Genomic DNA, 16,627 nt, shown 5'->3' on the forward strand with positions numbered 1-16,627 from the left:
GCACCACAGATATTTCAGAGAAGAATGGATGAGGTAATCAAACCTATTACTCATTTTTGTATTGAATATGTAGATGATTTGTTTATTCATTCAAATAATATTGATGAACATATTGAGCATCTTGAGAAATTCTGTTATATTATGAAAAAACATGGTATTACACTTTCTCAAAAGAAAGTTGAGATAGCTAGAATTCTTATGATTATTTATAAAAGAAGGAGAATTGCAATTGCAATCCCATATTGGAGAAAAGCTTCAAGAATTTCCTGAAGAAATCAAAGATAAAAAACAATTACAAAGCTTCCTCGGTATATTAAATTATGTTGAAGGATTCATTGAAAATTGTGCTAAATTGAAAAATTATTTTCTTCCAAAATTAAGAAAAAATATAATATGGTCTTGGGAAGAGCAAGATTGTGAAAATATAAGAAAGGTAAAAGAAGAATTAAAGGTATTGCCCAAACTTGTAATACCCCAAGAAGAAGATTTTTTCAACCTGGAAACTGATGCTTCAGATTACTACTGGGGAGCAGTGTTAAAGGTTAAAAAGAATCATAAAGAATATAAATGTGAAAAAGATTGTTCTTGTCCTGAAATATTTGCAGGTTATACATCAGGAACATTCAAAAAAGTTGAAACAAGATATGAGACGAATAGAAAGAACTCATTGCTGTAAAAAGATGAGTTCAAAAATATGAAGATTATTTATTACCAGAGAAGTTCTTGATTAGAACTGATAATACTCAAGTTAAAGCATTTTTGAAAAATAATGTTGATCCATCCGTAACTAATAGATATATTATTAGGATACAGATTTGATTTTCATATTTCAAATTTGATATTGAATATATTAAAGGAAAAGCTAACTTTCTTCCTGATTATCTTAGCAGGGATGGAGCTAGAACAATTAAGGACGAAAGTCCAGATACTTGAGATAAAAGTTTCCTATTTGGAAACCCAAATTCAAAATATCCAAGATAGCCTTCGAGGCAAGAATTTAGCCCATGAGGCAGAAGTTACTTGTACCAAGACTAGTATCCCTTCACAGGGACTTATGAATACTAGCGCTCTCCCCGAGGATAAAGGGAAAGAAAAGAAGGTAATAGGAACCCCTTCACAGGGAATACTTAAACCTATTACTAGTAATAGAGATATTCAAGATATCAAAAGAGAAGGTAGCTCTTCTCAGAGCCAAACTCAATCTAAACTTTCTATTGAAAGGATAGATCCCAAAGATATTATCAAAATATGCCATGAAACAAAAATGCCCAAAAAGAATAACCATGAAGAAGTAACACTCTTTATTGTTATTTTTAATATTCTATCAGATTGGTATCTGGAGATTGGAAAGTGGATGAAGACTCCCCACTATTCGAAATATAACAAGATAAACTTATCCAGGAGCACCAGCCAACTGGGTTCGAAATTGCTTTGAAATAGGAAATATACTTTGTATATATCCTAGTAAAGATCTCAAGGAGATAGCTCAGCTTCCAGCCAACATTAGGAAAGCTGTTAAAAGATATACTGAAGTTGTTAAAACAACAAATATATATATCAGATTTCATTCAGCAACAATGGAATGGGATCCTGTCCTTGAATATATGCATCCATCGTTCCATGTGATCAAAATGGGACTTACAAATCAACATTTTTTACCAGCCAATCAAAAGGTTGTTAAAAATGGATATCAAGATATTCTTAATATGATGCCCTATAGAAGAGCAAAAGGGTATAAAGAAATATTTGAACATGTAACTCAGGTAATTATTGAGAAGGAAAAAATATGGGTTTATCCATCTGAAGATCATATTATCTATTCCAATGCAAGGATGGATATCAAAGAGGAAGATATTTGTTATCTCGACCATCTATTATCAGCAATCATATCCAACCAAGTAAATGGATCGGAAGATATGGCTAAAGAATTATGCAAAATGCTTTGGAATTACAGTGATCACCATTGTGAATGATGTGTTGTTGAAGATATGAGTCAAGCATCCCTTAATGATGAAGAATTCCCTGCAGAATTCTTTGATTCAAAAATGGAGAAGTGATGATGACTAAAGTAGCCCTTTATCACTACTTTAATAAAGAAATTTATTAAAGAAAAACTGTGGCTACTAGAAGACAGAAGATAATGCAAGAAAAGTCTCTATAATTATGACTACTTCCTACTAATGGTCACAAGTGGCAGACAAAGATATAAGATAAGGCATCCAATCTCAAAATAAGAGGTCCACCCAACAAAAAGACAATGAAGAATTCGGTGGAGATAAGATGGCCCAGCTACCCAACAAAGAAAGGTGGAAAACACCTGTCCAAGATAAGATTCTAAAATCGTCTATAAAAGGAGGCATGAAGGAAGGAGGAAGATATCTCGAAATACCTTGAAATAACTTCTCTTAAACACATTTGCGAGAAATCTTTTGTAATCTGTATACACTACTTGTATTCAGAAAAATATTAGATAGTTTGAAGATAGGAAATCACTTATGGAGATCTAAACTTCATAAGGCGAGTACCAAAGTTATGTAAATATAGCTTGTAAGCATGTACAATTTCAGCTCATGAATATTAAAGTAAAATTTGTTATGTTCAACAAAGCTTACATAAAAGGATTTCGTTAAGTTTCTCATGATTCCTCGGCAGTACAGATAGAGATTTTAAAAGATTTTCAAAACTTTGATTTTGAATGGATGTTAGCCATGCCAAAGTACCCGTATTTGATGAATGGTTTAGGGGAAAAAGGCAGTTTTCTAACAAAAATTTGTAGCACCTTGTGTGTGAGTTATCTTTTAAAATTTCGTTCCAAGTAGGAACTTGATTCTGAAAAGAGTTTGGATAGAGGTGAAAACAGAGACTCTGGATACTGTGAGATAGCGTCTGTGGAAACACGGCTAATTCTCTAGAATGAGAAATGCAACCTTAATTGAAAAAACCTTTTGCGGAAGCAGTTGTGGACCCAAATAATTTCAAAACATTTTAAACCTTTACTTGATTCAGAAGATTGATTAAGTACATGCAAAACATCTATAAGAGCATACTGGAAGGAAAGCCTGTTTATTTCCAATTGATTACTGTAAGTTATTTATTTTTACATGCTTATACTTTAATTATTTTCATGAACAATTCACAAGCATCCACTTCCACTATTAATGATGGTAATAATCTTATTTTATTTTTAGATAAAAAAGATGTTTCGTTCTTACTTAAACTAGATAAAAAATCTGATGATATATTTCCTGTTGGTAGAGAAAAAATAGAAGAAATATACAGAGATATAGATTATAATTGTAGAAATAAAATAAGATTTGATCATGTAGGAACTAGCAGAGAAATAAGAAAAGTAGAAGATATTATAACTAAATATACAAATATACAAGAAGAAATCTCAGAAGGATTATTTAAAGGATACATAACCAATAGAGGTCAACCTATAATCTTTAAAGAATTATTAAAATATAAAGAATATTTAAAAGTGTTCGAAAGATTGAAAAATATTAATATATGGCCTGATTGATAAATCCTTAAAGATATAAGATAGATCTTGTAAATAATTTCATTAAGAGCAATATAGTACTTTTAATAGGAAAGGCTATTGTAGAAAATAGGAAGAATTTCCCAGCTATTCTCAAAGTTATCCCCTTAATTTCATACTTTGTATCACCATGGCCACCTAACTTTATCTTGTTTCAACATGACCATTCAATTTCATATAACATTTCATCATGACAACCCAATTTCATATGATGTTTCACAATGGCCACCCAACTTTTTTTCACTATTTTAACTATTTTTTAAAAAGGTAAAATGGTAACTTTGCATCATATATAAAATAAATTTAAAAAAATAAAATAAAATATTTTTTTCCTTGATCCTAGCTTGATTGTCCAGCTTGACGAACCATTTGAGATCCGCATATGGAAGATTTTCCACATCTTCTCTTCTTATTGAGTAAGTGCCATAGCCAATCAGGATATTTAGAATCAGGCTAGACTTTAGGGTCTGTCCCATGCTTTAGGATATTGGCACCAACAACCGTAATGGATTTAACTTCTTTGGTCAGTATGGATGCCTTTGAAGCATCTGCAGTAGCAGCAACCTTAGAGCCTTTCTTTGCTTTAGCACCAGCAGCAAAAGTTCTGTGGCTCACCGGGCGAGTTCCCTCCATTGGGATGCTAATGCTTCTCAGGGATTTGATGTGATTAACTGGCATTGCTTTGTACCTGCAGCAAGAATGAGAGTCATCATCAACATCAAGCAAATTGGACTCCATGTTTCTACAATGTCGACGTTAACTCTACTGACAGATGTTTTTCTATTTCATATCTAGGAATACTATTCAAGCATGTTTTCCACAATCTAACGCAAATTAGTAACCAAGTTAGCTCTTGAAAAATCTTTTGCCGTATCTACCATTTTCGGATCTAAAGGAACCCATCACATCTAACCTTCTGTTCAAAATGTTGTATTAGAATTCAAACAATGTCCTTGTGCATTTTGTATAAACCATATATTTGAAATATGTTCGCCGTCCTGGATCCATAAAGATCCATGCACGCACAAAACACAGGATGAATTGTTTCATTTTCCAGAACTTAACTTTAATAGCATGTTAGAATGGTCTCTTTACCCATGTTTATGGGAAAATTACAAGTAGAACAACCCAAGGCTACACCATAAGCTAGCCACAAGTGTAGAGCAATGCGCCACTCATGGCCGTGCACCTCAAATTGTAGTAAAATTCTATACCCTAGTGAAACTCCACTAACAAAATTGCGTTGAGTCACTTCTACCAAGACATGGTCATACTTTCCCATGCAGTGAAACTCTATACACTAGTGAGGGCAGTGGTGGTCTGAGATATCTACGATGCTATGGACTTCCACAACATCCATGTTGAAGTGAATTATCCATAACAATAAAGAAAAGGATCTCAAGAAATAACCTTAGTTCATCTTTTAATCGAGCTATATATAAAGAAAAGAAAGGACCTTTTGCAATTGTAACGTGTAATTTCAAAAAATGATGTACCTCGAAGGATTCAAACAAAGATGTTTACCTTCAAATGCAACGGGGATTAACTTATAAAAAAATAAAAAAGCTAAAAAGCGTACGAGTAGTGATAATAAATGGGCATTGTTACACTAACAATATAAGATAATAAGAGTATTGATCGTTAATAAAGTTTCACTCATTTTATATCTCAAAATAAGTAATATTACAAATTGGGTTTATTATTCTCTCGACATCAAGGACATATAACATAGATTGGTGAAAACAGATTTAAATGCAGAGGCAGAGCCACTTGGAATTTTGGTCCTAGGTATTTCACATATTAAACTTGAGGAGCTGTCGATTTTTAAGGCAAGGAGAAAATCATAAACAATCGCATAAAAAAATTCAAGAGAAATTGATAAGTGCAATTTTTGCACTTATTTAGGCCATATTACTAAACTTTTATGTTGCCAAATTATTAATTTTTACTTGTGTTAATTTTCTTTTGTTTTCAGTAATGGGCTAGTTCGAAGCAATCAGAAAGGAAGAAGGACAAAATTGAATGAAATCAATAATTTTGGGGTGAATTTGAGAAAGACATTGGTTGTACAATTAATTGGGTTCGAGGATTGAATTGTATTATTTTAAAAGAATTGAGGACTTGGAGAAAAATAAGGTATTAATGAGCCTCAACTTTGTAATTGGACTTACAATTGGAATGCATTGAACGGAATTAGAAACCTAGTTGGCGGCATATTGGTGGAAGAAAGAAAAATGGAATTTAAAAAGAATTTGTGACCTTTTTGGATTGTAATTAGACAACACTTATGGAAAATTAATGAACAATTGAAGGGATTTACTTGGGCTTGAACTTCATTATATTGGGAAGATTTAGAATCCCAATTGGATTCCAACTAGACCGCACAAAAAACAGTAAAATCGCAAAACGTATCGAAACCATTAATTTGAAACCGTTGATTTGGATCCATATAGACCCGTGATTTTTTTTCCTCAAATCAAATCAAACCGTTTCAAAATGGTTTGTTTTAAGATTTGATTTTCAAAAATCGCACATAATCGAACCGAACTATTTTTAATTTTTTAATTAAAACTTTAATTGGATTAACTTATAAAATTTATAGTTTTCACTTTCAGAAAAAATACTAATTTAGCAATACAAATTACAATCAATCCATTGAAATAAATATAGAAAGTAAATTAGGTTTATCATTATTGGCTCATGGCTTAACAAGTTCACAACACATGTACTTACTCCATATCTAAGCTAAACTAAATTCATTTCCAAATCAAATAAAAATACATATATTTTCGACAATCCAAATCATAAGTCAAGAAAACTACGACAGCAAATCACGTCTAAAGCTTCAGAAGCCCTAGCATAAACTTTTATTTCCCAAATATTTGACGCTTATTTGCCACTGCTAAATGAATCAACAATCGCCTTGTGCCTATTAGCATGCCAATTTCTACCTAAATCATATCTTTTTCTCTTCTCTTTCGGTAAGTCTCAGATTCTCATTCAAGTCATTTTTTTGTTGTTCCTTCTTTTATTTGTTGTTTTTGAACTAATTATACACTTGTGAGTTGTGTTTTGAATAGAAAAATGGTTGTTTGTATGTTTAGATGACTAATGAACTTGTTTGTGGTTTGGAAAGAATGAAGGACAGATCGTATTGATTGTATGAAAATGTTAAAGTTTCCTAACTAGTACTACTACCTTCTACTTTAATAAAGTAGTTAAAGAATGAAATTCGTCAATTCCCAATAAGCTTAAACTCTATCAATTTTTGTATATTTGAACATATCATGTTCAATCCTTATTTAAAATCTCACTAGCAAGACGAAATGAGCTTTAACCAAACTATAATACTGGAATGTAACTTTATATTTACCAACCACCATGTGACAACACGAAAGTCAAACAAGAATGGTAAATAAAAATGAAAAATGATGATTTTTTCTATTAACATATTTTAGCAACCAGTTTGAAAATAATTTATTCATAGATTTCATGGTAAATATGAATGTAATTTAACATTTACCATTATTAGTTTTCGTTTAAACTTATATGTTAATTTATGTTAAATATATTACTATAACGTACATAATTAAACCGTGAATTAAAATCGAACCAAATCGCAAATTATTGTTTGGTTTTGTTTGGTTCAAAAAATAAAATGGTTTGATTTTGTTTGAAAAATTCCAAATTTCATAAAATAGTTTGAGTTGAAAATATAGCACAAACCGTCCAAGCTGAATAGTTTGCACCCCTAATTCCAACTTTTCCAATAAAAACTCTACGGCTAGGAGGGAAGAATTTTTACACACATACAGAGGCTGAAAATTAAAGGGAAAATGCACACGCAAAAAGCAAGAAAACATTGGGCGGCTATTGAAAAAAATATAGAGGAAATTACATAAAATCAGGCATTTAAAAGTTCAAATTCAAAATAAATTTATCTATGCAAACATCACGTATTATATATAGTTAATTCAACCAATTCAATTAAAAATCCTAATCAATTTCCCAAATCAATCTTGTCACTTCCTTTCTCACTCTACAATCTCTTCCTTCTCTCTATAACAAATCGCTATAGAAAATCAGTCATCGACAGCACCGATTCCAATGTGAGACTGGCACCGCTACAAAGAAGAGTGACGAAGGCTACAAGGGGCGCGACAGTGACCTCTCCCCAGGAGCGCCGTACTGCGTGAAGATGAGCTGGAAGAAGATGTCATCGGAGATTCATCTTACTCGGATTTTTGTGAGCCACAGCTCAAAGTAGCGCCTATGACTACGCTCGCCACGATGCCTTTGGGCACTGATTAGGTTAAAGAGGTATTGTTTTGTGATGAAAGCTCTATGAATAGCGTCGCTTCACGATGGGTTCAGATATGGTGTGGTGGTGGCCGTGTTGTGGTGTTGTTATGTACGGTGGTGTGGTGTTGCCGTGTTGGTGTGATTTTTCAGCATGTTTTATTGCATTTTTTAGGTGATGGTGGTGGGCTTGTGGATTATTTCGTGGGGGTGGTGGTTGGGTGTGGTATAAATAAAGATAGAGAAAATGGTGGTGGTCTGCTGTGAGTGGTGCGGTCGTGGTGTGCTGTGGGCGTGATGGTGTTATCGGTATGGTGGTGCTCATGATGGTGGTGGCAGGGGTAGTGATGCTCATATTGGTGAGGTGATGGTGGTTTTGGATGCGGTGGTGTCGAACCATTGTTATGTTGTTGGTGGTGATTGTTGCGGTGGCGGTGACAAGTGGGGCATCTGTGACCGACAATTAGGCATTTGTGACTAACTATTTATGCGTCCGTGACCAAAAATCATATGTCTGTGACTTAAAGATAATTTGTGACCGATAAATTGTGACATATGTGACCCATAGATATAATGTGACTTGTAATTTGAATCATCTGTGACCTCGAAATAATATGTGATCTACAAAATTTTTGATTTGTGACTACGAAATAATTTTGTGACCAATTAATTTGACGATATGTGACCAATAAATAAATCTGTGACCTATAATTATGAATGTGTGACCATTAATCGTGTAATTGTGACTTTATTATCTTCATTTAATAAATATTTTAATTAATTAAATATAAACCTGATTTTTGAATTTTAAAAGTATCTATCTGATTTTTGAATTAGGGTAAACTTAATACCTCAGGTGTAAACTCTTCCCAAAAATATATATACGCGCAGAAGCCTGGCCCAAAAAAAGGAATAAGACGGTGACAACACGAAATTGGGGAATTAATCATGTACCGTCGATTTTTTGTGATGTCTTTTATTTTTTATTTGTTTAATTTCAACATTATATTAGGCTAAATTATTTTGTGCTAGGATTGCAATGAAACTTGTATCACAAACCTTTAACTCATGAATTTTATTTCTTTTTTACATTAAAACACTTTGTCAATTATTCAATAATTGACATAGATTTAATTTTCTCTACAATTACATGTGCTATAGTTGTATGAATTTTGTGACATATTTTACCTTCAAAAGATGAAAAATAAGTTAAACAAAGTGTAAATTATTGTAGAATCCGATAGGAGATAGAAATATATCGCTATACTTTATGTGATCGCTAAATATTTATAAACCTTTAATACATTTTTATACGTTCACATCAATCGTAGAAACATAGTCGGGTTACATGTAAAAATAGATTTAATTCTACTCGAAAAAAATTGTTAAACAAATTAGGGATATTAATCTTCATACTTGGCTCGTGTTTTCAAAGGTACAAGTTTCTCGGAGTTGAATGTGATTGATATTAGGATATTCGGGATCCTAGTACGCGTTTCATCATCATATTTTAATCAAGCTAGCATTAATCATAATCTTGAGTCGATTTTATTTAAGTTAGGTCTTACATTTTAATTATGATAGTTAGCGACAATTTAATCTTAGAAAAATCATTAATTTCGATTGTTTCAGTCAAGGCAAAGATAATTTGAACTTGAACTAGTACGATACTTGGATTCAAAAATTCATTTTACTACTTGTCAACAAACCGTGCACTTGTGGTATTTTTGATCGAACAATAATTTTGTCAACAGAAATTTTATCCGAAAAACCACAGAGGATTACCAACAAGAAACAACAATTTCGAAAAAAAAAAAAATTATAAAGAGTTGAGTTGATAGCCAATCATTCACAACAATCAGATCGAATGCGATTTCACCATATAAGGCCCATTTTTACACTAATAAAATCAGATACTACCTCCCAATTTCGTTGGTGAAGAAGATGAGTTGAAATCACTGCAACACGAATAATAAATTGGTAACGACGGTGATGAATGTCTCCTCATTTCCCTAATTTTTAGCGTAATACCGAGGAAGAAGACCCTTTGCTCGATGAACGAAAGAAACAGACATGGGTTAGTTCTACATTTGTCAATGGGGCGGGGCGGGGCGGGGCGGGGCGGGGCAACTTTTTATCTTGTTCATTATTTATTTATTTATTTTTTACATTTTCAAAATTTTCAGTTATAATATTGTTAGAGAATAAAATACAACTCCAAAATAGGTTTTTAACGGGTGAATTAATTAGAAATAAAATTATTTTTAATCTTTTTTTTTTCATAAATAAAATTAGACCAATCAAATATTTAACTTTTACATTTGAAAAATTAAGTGGTTAATTAAAAGGGGAAAAACCTGAAATCAAATGTTTAGGAATTTAATTAATTGAAAAAAGTCATAATTTTTATTATAATTTATTTTTTTACATTTCTGATATTGTTTCCAAAATAATAATAACTCAAAGATATGTTCTCTTTTTTATGACAACACACAGTGTAAAACATTCTTTTGATTTATAATTATTATATTTTCATTTACACGGTTAGAGGTCCCCAAACTTGCGATCATGTCAAATGTCACAGTGGTCATAGTTGGCAATCATTTATGCTTATATAACAATCGTCACCTGAAATCGTCGCAATTCTTCGAGATAGTAGTAGTTGTAGTCACAATTGTTTGTTACATCACGTGAACTCATGCCATATGAGTCAAACTCGCAAATATAAGATATGAATGAGTCAAACTCGCAATTAATTTTTGTTAAAGAACCCATCGAACATCACGATAGTGACATACAGTAACATTGTAGAAGGATTCACATACCTTACAATGAAGTCACAGCATACATTCAGAGCTTGTGTTAGGAGTGATTTTGAGAATTGATTTTTTGACCGTTAGGAGAAAAGTGGGGTCCACCTGTGAGAGAAGAAGTCAAATATGACGGTTGGAATAGTGAAATAACGGTCAAAAAATCAATTTTTTGGGTGAAAAAATCGGGTCCAAACATGCCCTCAATGTTTCTGGTAGCTGCTGCAATGTCGACCCAAAATATGCAGAGATTTCAATTGTTGTGTCATGGAGAACACAACTAATTTTCTATATTGTAGGGATAAATTTAAAAGAGGGAAATTATTTTCATTTATCCAGTGCTCGATTCTTGTGCGAATCTTCTAATCTATGGAACCTACCAAATCATTTCAATACAAATATTCAAAAAATTATTTTAATTTTGGAGTGACCCCGAGTTTTGCAATTTTGTTAAATGTTTCTCATTTCTCAAAATATATAGTTAACTATATGAATTATCAAACCTTAATAAATATATATCCATTTCATTATGAGCCCCCGGGACATGCTAAGGACAGGAGTGAGATTATCTCACGCTTTGTTGGCAGTCACAGTGTGGGAGTTCGATTTCTGAGACATGAAACTGGACTCCTTGTAAGTGCAATGTACATGCAACTCTTATTCCCTGACCTACTGGGACACATATCACGATTTACCTCACTCACAAAAGCTCTAGGGACGGAGCAGTGGGGGCCCTCAAGGTTGAGGTTCAACCTTTATATCCATTTCATTATGATTTGATATTTGTGAATGCACACTAACATTATGGCCCCGTTTGGTACATATTAATGTAAAAATAAGAATGAAAAATATAGTCGTTACGGATCCCATACAAGAGATATAAAGTCAAATATCGTGATTTGATGTGATGAATAACAGTCATATTTTTCATTTTAATGGGAAAATAATGAAAAACAAACGGGGATTATATAATAAAAATATTTTTCCAAGAATATACTTTAACACAAGCCTTATGAGGAAAAAATATGGACAGTAAAGGTACAACCGTCTTCGAGGTAAGGACTACGAAGAGAAAATGTATTAATAGTAAATAAGTTAAATTATGTGTTTTTCAAGTTTTGTCCACTAATTTTATTGAGATTGTCAATTTCATCATTCATATAAAAGTAAATATTCATTTTCATCCTTAATATCTCATTCCATTTATATGCTAATTTAATAAATAATTTATTATTTAATATTTAATTAATTAAATTGGATATGTAATTGTTAAATATTTATTAACGTAAACTATTGTAATTTTCAAATAGGCATTAATATTTAAATAAATGAAAAGTAAATAATAAGACATGCTAATTCTTTTTTGTTATTTGATTAATGTGAATTTTAAAATGAGGATTCTCAACTTTGAATTGAGTTTTGTTGCGAACTTATTACTCGATCAAGATTTCACATTTGTGGGCTACAATTTGAAAAAGGCGTCGAGTCTAGTAAATGATTCACTCTTTAGAAATTTGTATTACCCCTCATTTTCACATTTGTGTATGTTCAGTTGAAAGCTTCTGTCGAGATAGCGATGAAGGAACGTTTTTGAAATGAACTTATTTTAAAAATAAGTGGATGTATAACTTATTTTTAATGTGAACCCGCATATATTCAAAGCCAACGTAAACCACAAGTTTGATGCTTACGCCCTAGCTCACTCAAATGCTCTGGCCATTAATAGAAACAAAACTATATAAATAAGGATAAAGCTAACGGTACATAATTTGGTGTATCGAAAGGTTTACACCCTCTCACATGAGGGTGGGATCCATGTGAATAAAATATTTGAGTGGACCCTATCATGTGACAATGTGTACACCTTATAATACACCAAATTATGTACTCCTAACAAAGCTCGTATAAAAAATTCATATAGTCCATCCCAGTCATTGATATAGTTTAAAAGAATTATAAGTGATGCTCTTGAAAATCATGAAAATAGCAAGCTAACATCAATTGATTTCAAAAGAAATACCAAATACAGTGCATGTTTGGCAGAGCTTAAAATTCAACTTATTAATTTTTAACACATGAAAATAAGATCCACAATTACTTATTTATTATCTATACATTTCATAGGATGTACAGCTTATAATTACTTTAAAATATTAATTCAAGCATTCCTAAACATGCTTTCAATCTCGACCTGTTAATCCACAAATAAAACTCATGACATATCTTAGAAAATAAAATAAGAAATCAAAATCGTAATCAGAAAAGTACGATCCTGAGAACATAAACCTAGGCACCATCTTCCATTCTTGATTCATTGACTCGTGACAACAGTTTCTCTATAATCGTCTCAGCTCTCTCTCATTTGCGCAATAACCTACTATGTCATGTCTTTTTGTTCACCGGCCTCAGCGACACTGAGGAATTTGAACGCCGGCAAGGGTTGGCATAGACCACTCATATTCTCGACGACTCCTAGGACCAATAGCCCAACCTCTTTGCAAAAACTTACTTCTTTTCTCACATCAATAAGAGATACCTGTTGTGGGGTGGTAACTATAATTGCACCATCTACTCCCGTTTCTTGGAGGAATTGGACGATCGAGATAGGCTCGTCTGAGGTCCCAGTTGGTGCATCAACTACAAGAATATCAAGCTCTCCCCAATTGACATCAAGAACTGCTTAATAATCCCATTCTTTCTGGGGCCCCTCCATATGACAGCTTCATCCGGGCGAGGGAGCACGAATCCAATTGACATGGCCCCAAGGTTCGACTCAACATAAGCAGGAGACCATCCAAAATTACTCTGGTAAATCTTTTGTCCTTCCAAACCGAGCATTTTTTGGGATGCTTGGACCACAAATATTGATATCAAGGAGACCCACCTGGAAATCCATAGCCAGGCAAAAGAAAGTTGAGCAGAGAATGCACTCTTGCCAACACCACCTTTACCAGACAAGACCAGAATTTTGTGTTTCACAGTTGCCATTCTTTCCATAATGGCCACCAAGTCAACAAAGAAACATTCATAAAACATAAAAGATTTTAAGTTTTTAATGAAATGATAAATAATCGGACAGAGGAACATCGAAGAAGGAACGTTCTTGAGGCATCTGAAAAGCAAGTAAAACAGCAACAACTTAAAAAGAGAAGTCTTGCTACTCCATCCTTATATCAGGTGCATTCTAATGCCACGAGATCATAAGTATAAAATTTGACCACGGCAAGCATGAGATTTCTCATGCACACAAACAGTGTAATTCTAGCAAAACGTTAACTTGCAAATCCATTCTTCTCACTACAAGTCAATTTAGGAATTTTGAAAGATGCCCAGTAGTGCAAATACTTCCCCCCTTTCAACATTACTTAGCTTTACGCTCTTGTTAACATTAAATGCTCAGCCCTTCATTTTGCTTAATTTTTTTCTCCATTCAATCAAAGTGAAAGAATAGTTATTACAGCACAGATTTTCCGAATTTACCAAAACCAAACACCCAAATATTTCTTCTCGAATGAGTATCCACATGATGATTTTACCAGATTGAAATGAAATTCCTATTACTCTACCCCATAGTTTTAAGGTAGCAACAAATTTAACAACAAACCCGAATCAACCGTAAGAAACTATTTTCAAAACCGTGAGCCAAAGAAAATAAAAATATGGAAATTGAACCTCGGTCAGGGCCTTTAGGAGCAGTAGCACAAGCCTCTTGATTAGGGCATTCTTCGCAGGCATCGGATTTCCCAGCTGACTCCGATTGAGGCCCTGGGCAACTACATATCCGAAAGTCAGGCAAAAAACATTGGTAAGGAACTCAATTAAATTACTCTGAAACTAAAAACTATACAAAATCACATGCGCTCATTGGCAATTTCGGGTATTTCTTGGCCGCCGTTTTCCATTTTTCTTCTTCGAGCTTCCGACTTATTAATCTTCTTCCCCACGAAAAGTAGAGAGTTAAATGTTTGAATGGCCATTAAACTTTACCACATGTCACGGTTTTCTCACCGTACTTCTCCAGGCACCACCGTCACAGCAATTGCTCTGACCGGCAGCCTCATCGTCGGTACCGTCAGACCAATTACTCCTCTAACCCTAAACCAACCCGTCGCCTGGAACCACCACCACCATCATTTACAGACTCCGACACTGCCATCATTGTCATCCCCTACCAAAATCACCAACAGAACTCCAGTAAACACAACTTGTCACCGGCCTCCCTCATTGACTGCCCACCCACACAAGTAACAAAACACCACAACACCATTTATTCACCACCGTCGGCTGTCCAAGAGTCAACCCACCCAAACCCAGAAAATTCAAACCACAATCTACCACCATTGCCATCTGCCGCTGCAATCAACCACAATCCAAACCTAAAAAATTCATCCAACTACTTCTTCTCTCTTTCTCGTCACAGACACATTACATCCACCACTATTTTGCGGCTATTACCACCAAAATAATAATAATAATAATAATAATAATAATAATAATAATAATAATAAAATTCCACCTCTCGTGCCTACCTCTGCCATCCACCACTTTCCTATTTTTCAATTCAAAACTTCTCCAATTTCAAAGAACAAGGCAATAATTTTTTTCCCTTTACTCGATTGAGTTGCCCTTTTGTTTACTAGTGAATTTCCAACTTCTTTTCTTTGGATTCTCTATGTAATAGCGATTATTTTCAAGCTTTTCAGGAGGTGGTGAATGCGGATTCCGTTGTTCTTGGGGAGACAGCTGACGAAGGAGGAGGGAGGTGGACTAGGCATTATACTTTTGTAGACTGTCATCGCAAATTAGAAGCACTATCTTGCTTTTGAAAGGCTTGGGAAGAGGTGGGGAAATTTAGAGTTGAAGGTGTTGGAGAAGCTTTCGGTTAATCTTTGGGCTGCTTCACCATTTCGTTGGGCTTTATGAAACTTCAAATTATTTGAGGGTCAAATATGTGTAAAATTGTGTTTTTTTGAAGATTACATTTTATGACTCTTATGGGTTGGGTTGGGTTGGGTTGGGTTGGGCTGGACTGTGCCGTACACGTGGCATAGTTCCAACCCTTGGATAAATCGGTTCATATGAATAGATATTTACTTGGCTCTTGGTCTTCAGAAGTGGCTGCATGGTTTTTCAGTTTTTAGAATTCTCTTTTTTCTCTCTCTGTGAGGGTTTCTTCTTCGTGTTCCTTTCTTTCTGTACATCGTAACCTTAAATCTTTGTGATGTAATCTCCAATTTGGTAGAAAAGGAAGGTTTGAGTAATCTTTGTGAGATCTCTGAGAGAATATTGTGTGAGAAAAGAGGCTAGAATAAACTCAAATAAATATTTGATTTCTTCGAACATTTTGTACTGACTTCTTTGTAAAAATTAGTGGAATCGAGCATAACTCTTGATTGAGGCTCAACGGGTGAGTAAGTCGCAAGATTGAACATTTGGGCTCCATTTTGGGGCAGAAACATATCTGGTGTTTCTCGATTTATGTTTTCTGCAATTTATTTTCTGTAACAAATTTTCAAAATACAAAATAATGTAACTTTGGGACCAACAAGTAGTATCAAAACGTGTTTCTAAAGATTCTTGATTGTGTCATTTGAAATCATTTTTCTACTTACCGGATCTGCAAAATCTGAAGTTCTTATTTGTTTTTCAAAGAAAATTGTTTGAAAACCTTCTATGACTTTTGTTTTTCCTTCGATCTGATTCTGACCGACTTATTTCAAATAAATTTGTACATCTTGCAAGATTCGGTAGTGAAATGTTATTTCTTTAAAAATTTTTGTACAATATCCCTTATCTTGGTACTGACTCATTTGATCTTTTGTTTTTGCACTGAGTTTTGGCAAAACGGTATAACTTGTACTGAATCTGGTGAGTTGAGTTGACTCATCCTGAGTTCACACCAAGTTTCTGACATACTGTTGAGATCATACTAAGTCACAATAACTCAGAGGGTTCCTGTGCGTTTGATATTCCGATT

The 16,627-nt window shown here is 33.6% G+C and overlaps 1 pseudogene; it reads right to left on the minus strand.

The window, feature by feature from the left end:
• Positions 1-12,732: 12,732 nt before the first annotated feature.
• Positions 12,733-15,107, minus strand: LOC111383979 (annotated as a pseudogene).
• Positions 15,108-16,627: the final 1,520 nt, after the last annotated feature.

The sequence above is a fragment of the Olea europaea genome, unplaced genomic scaffold (genome assembly GCF_002742605.1).
Source record: "Olea europaea var. sylvestris unplaced genomic scaffold, O_europaea_v1 scaffold2799, whole genome shotgun sequence".
Lineage (NCBI taxonomy): Eukaryota > Viridiplantae > Streptophyta > Magnoliopsida > Lamiales > Oleaceae > Olea > Olea europaea.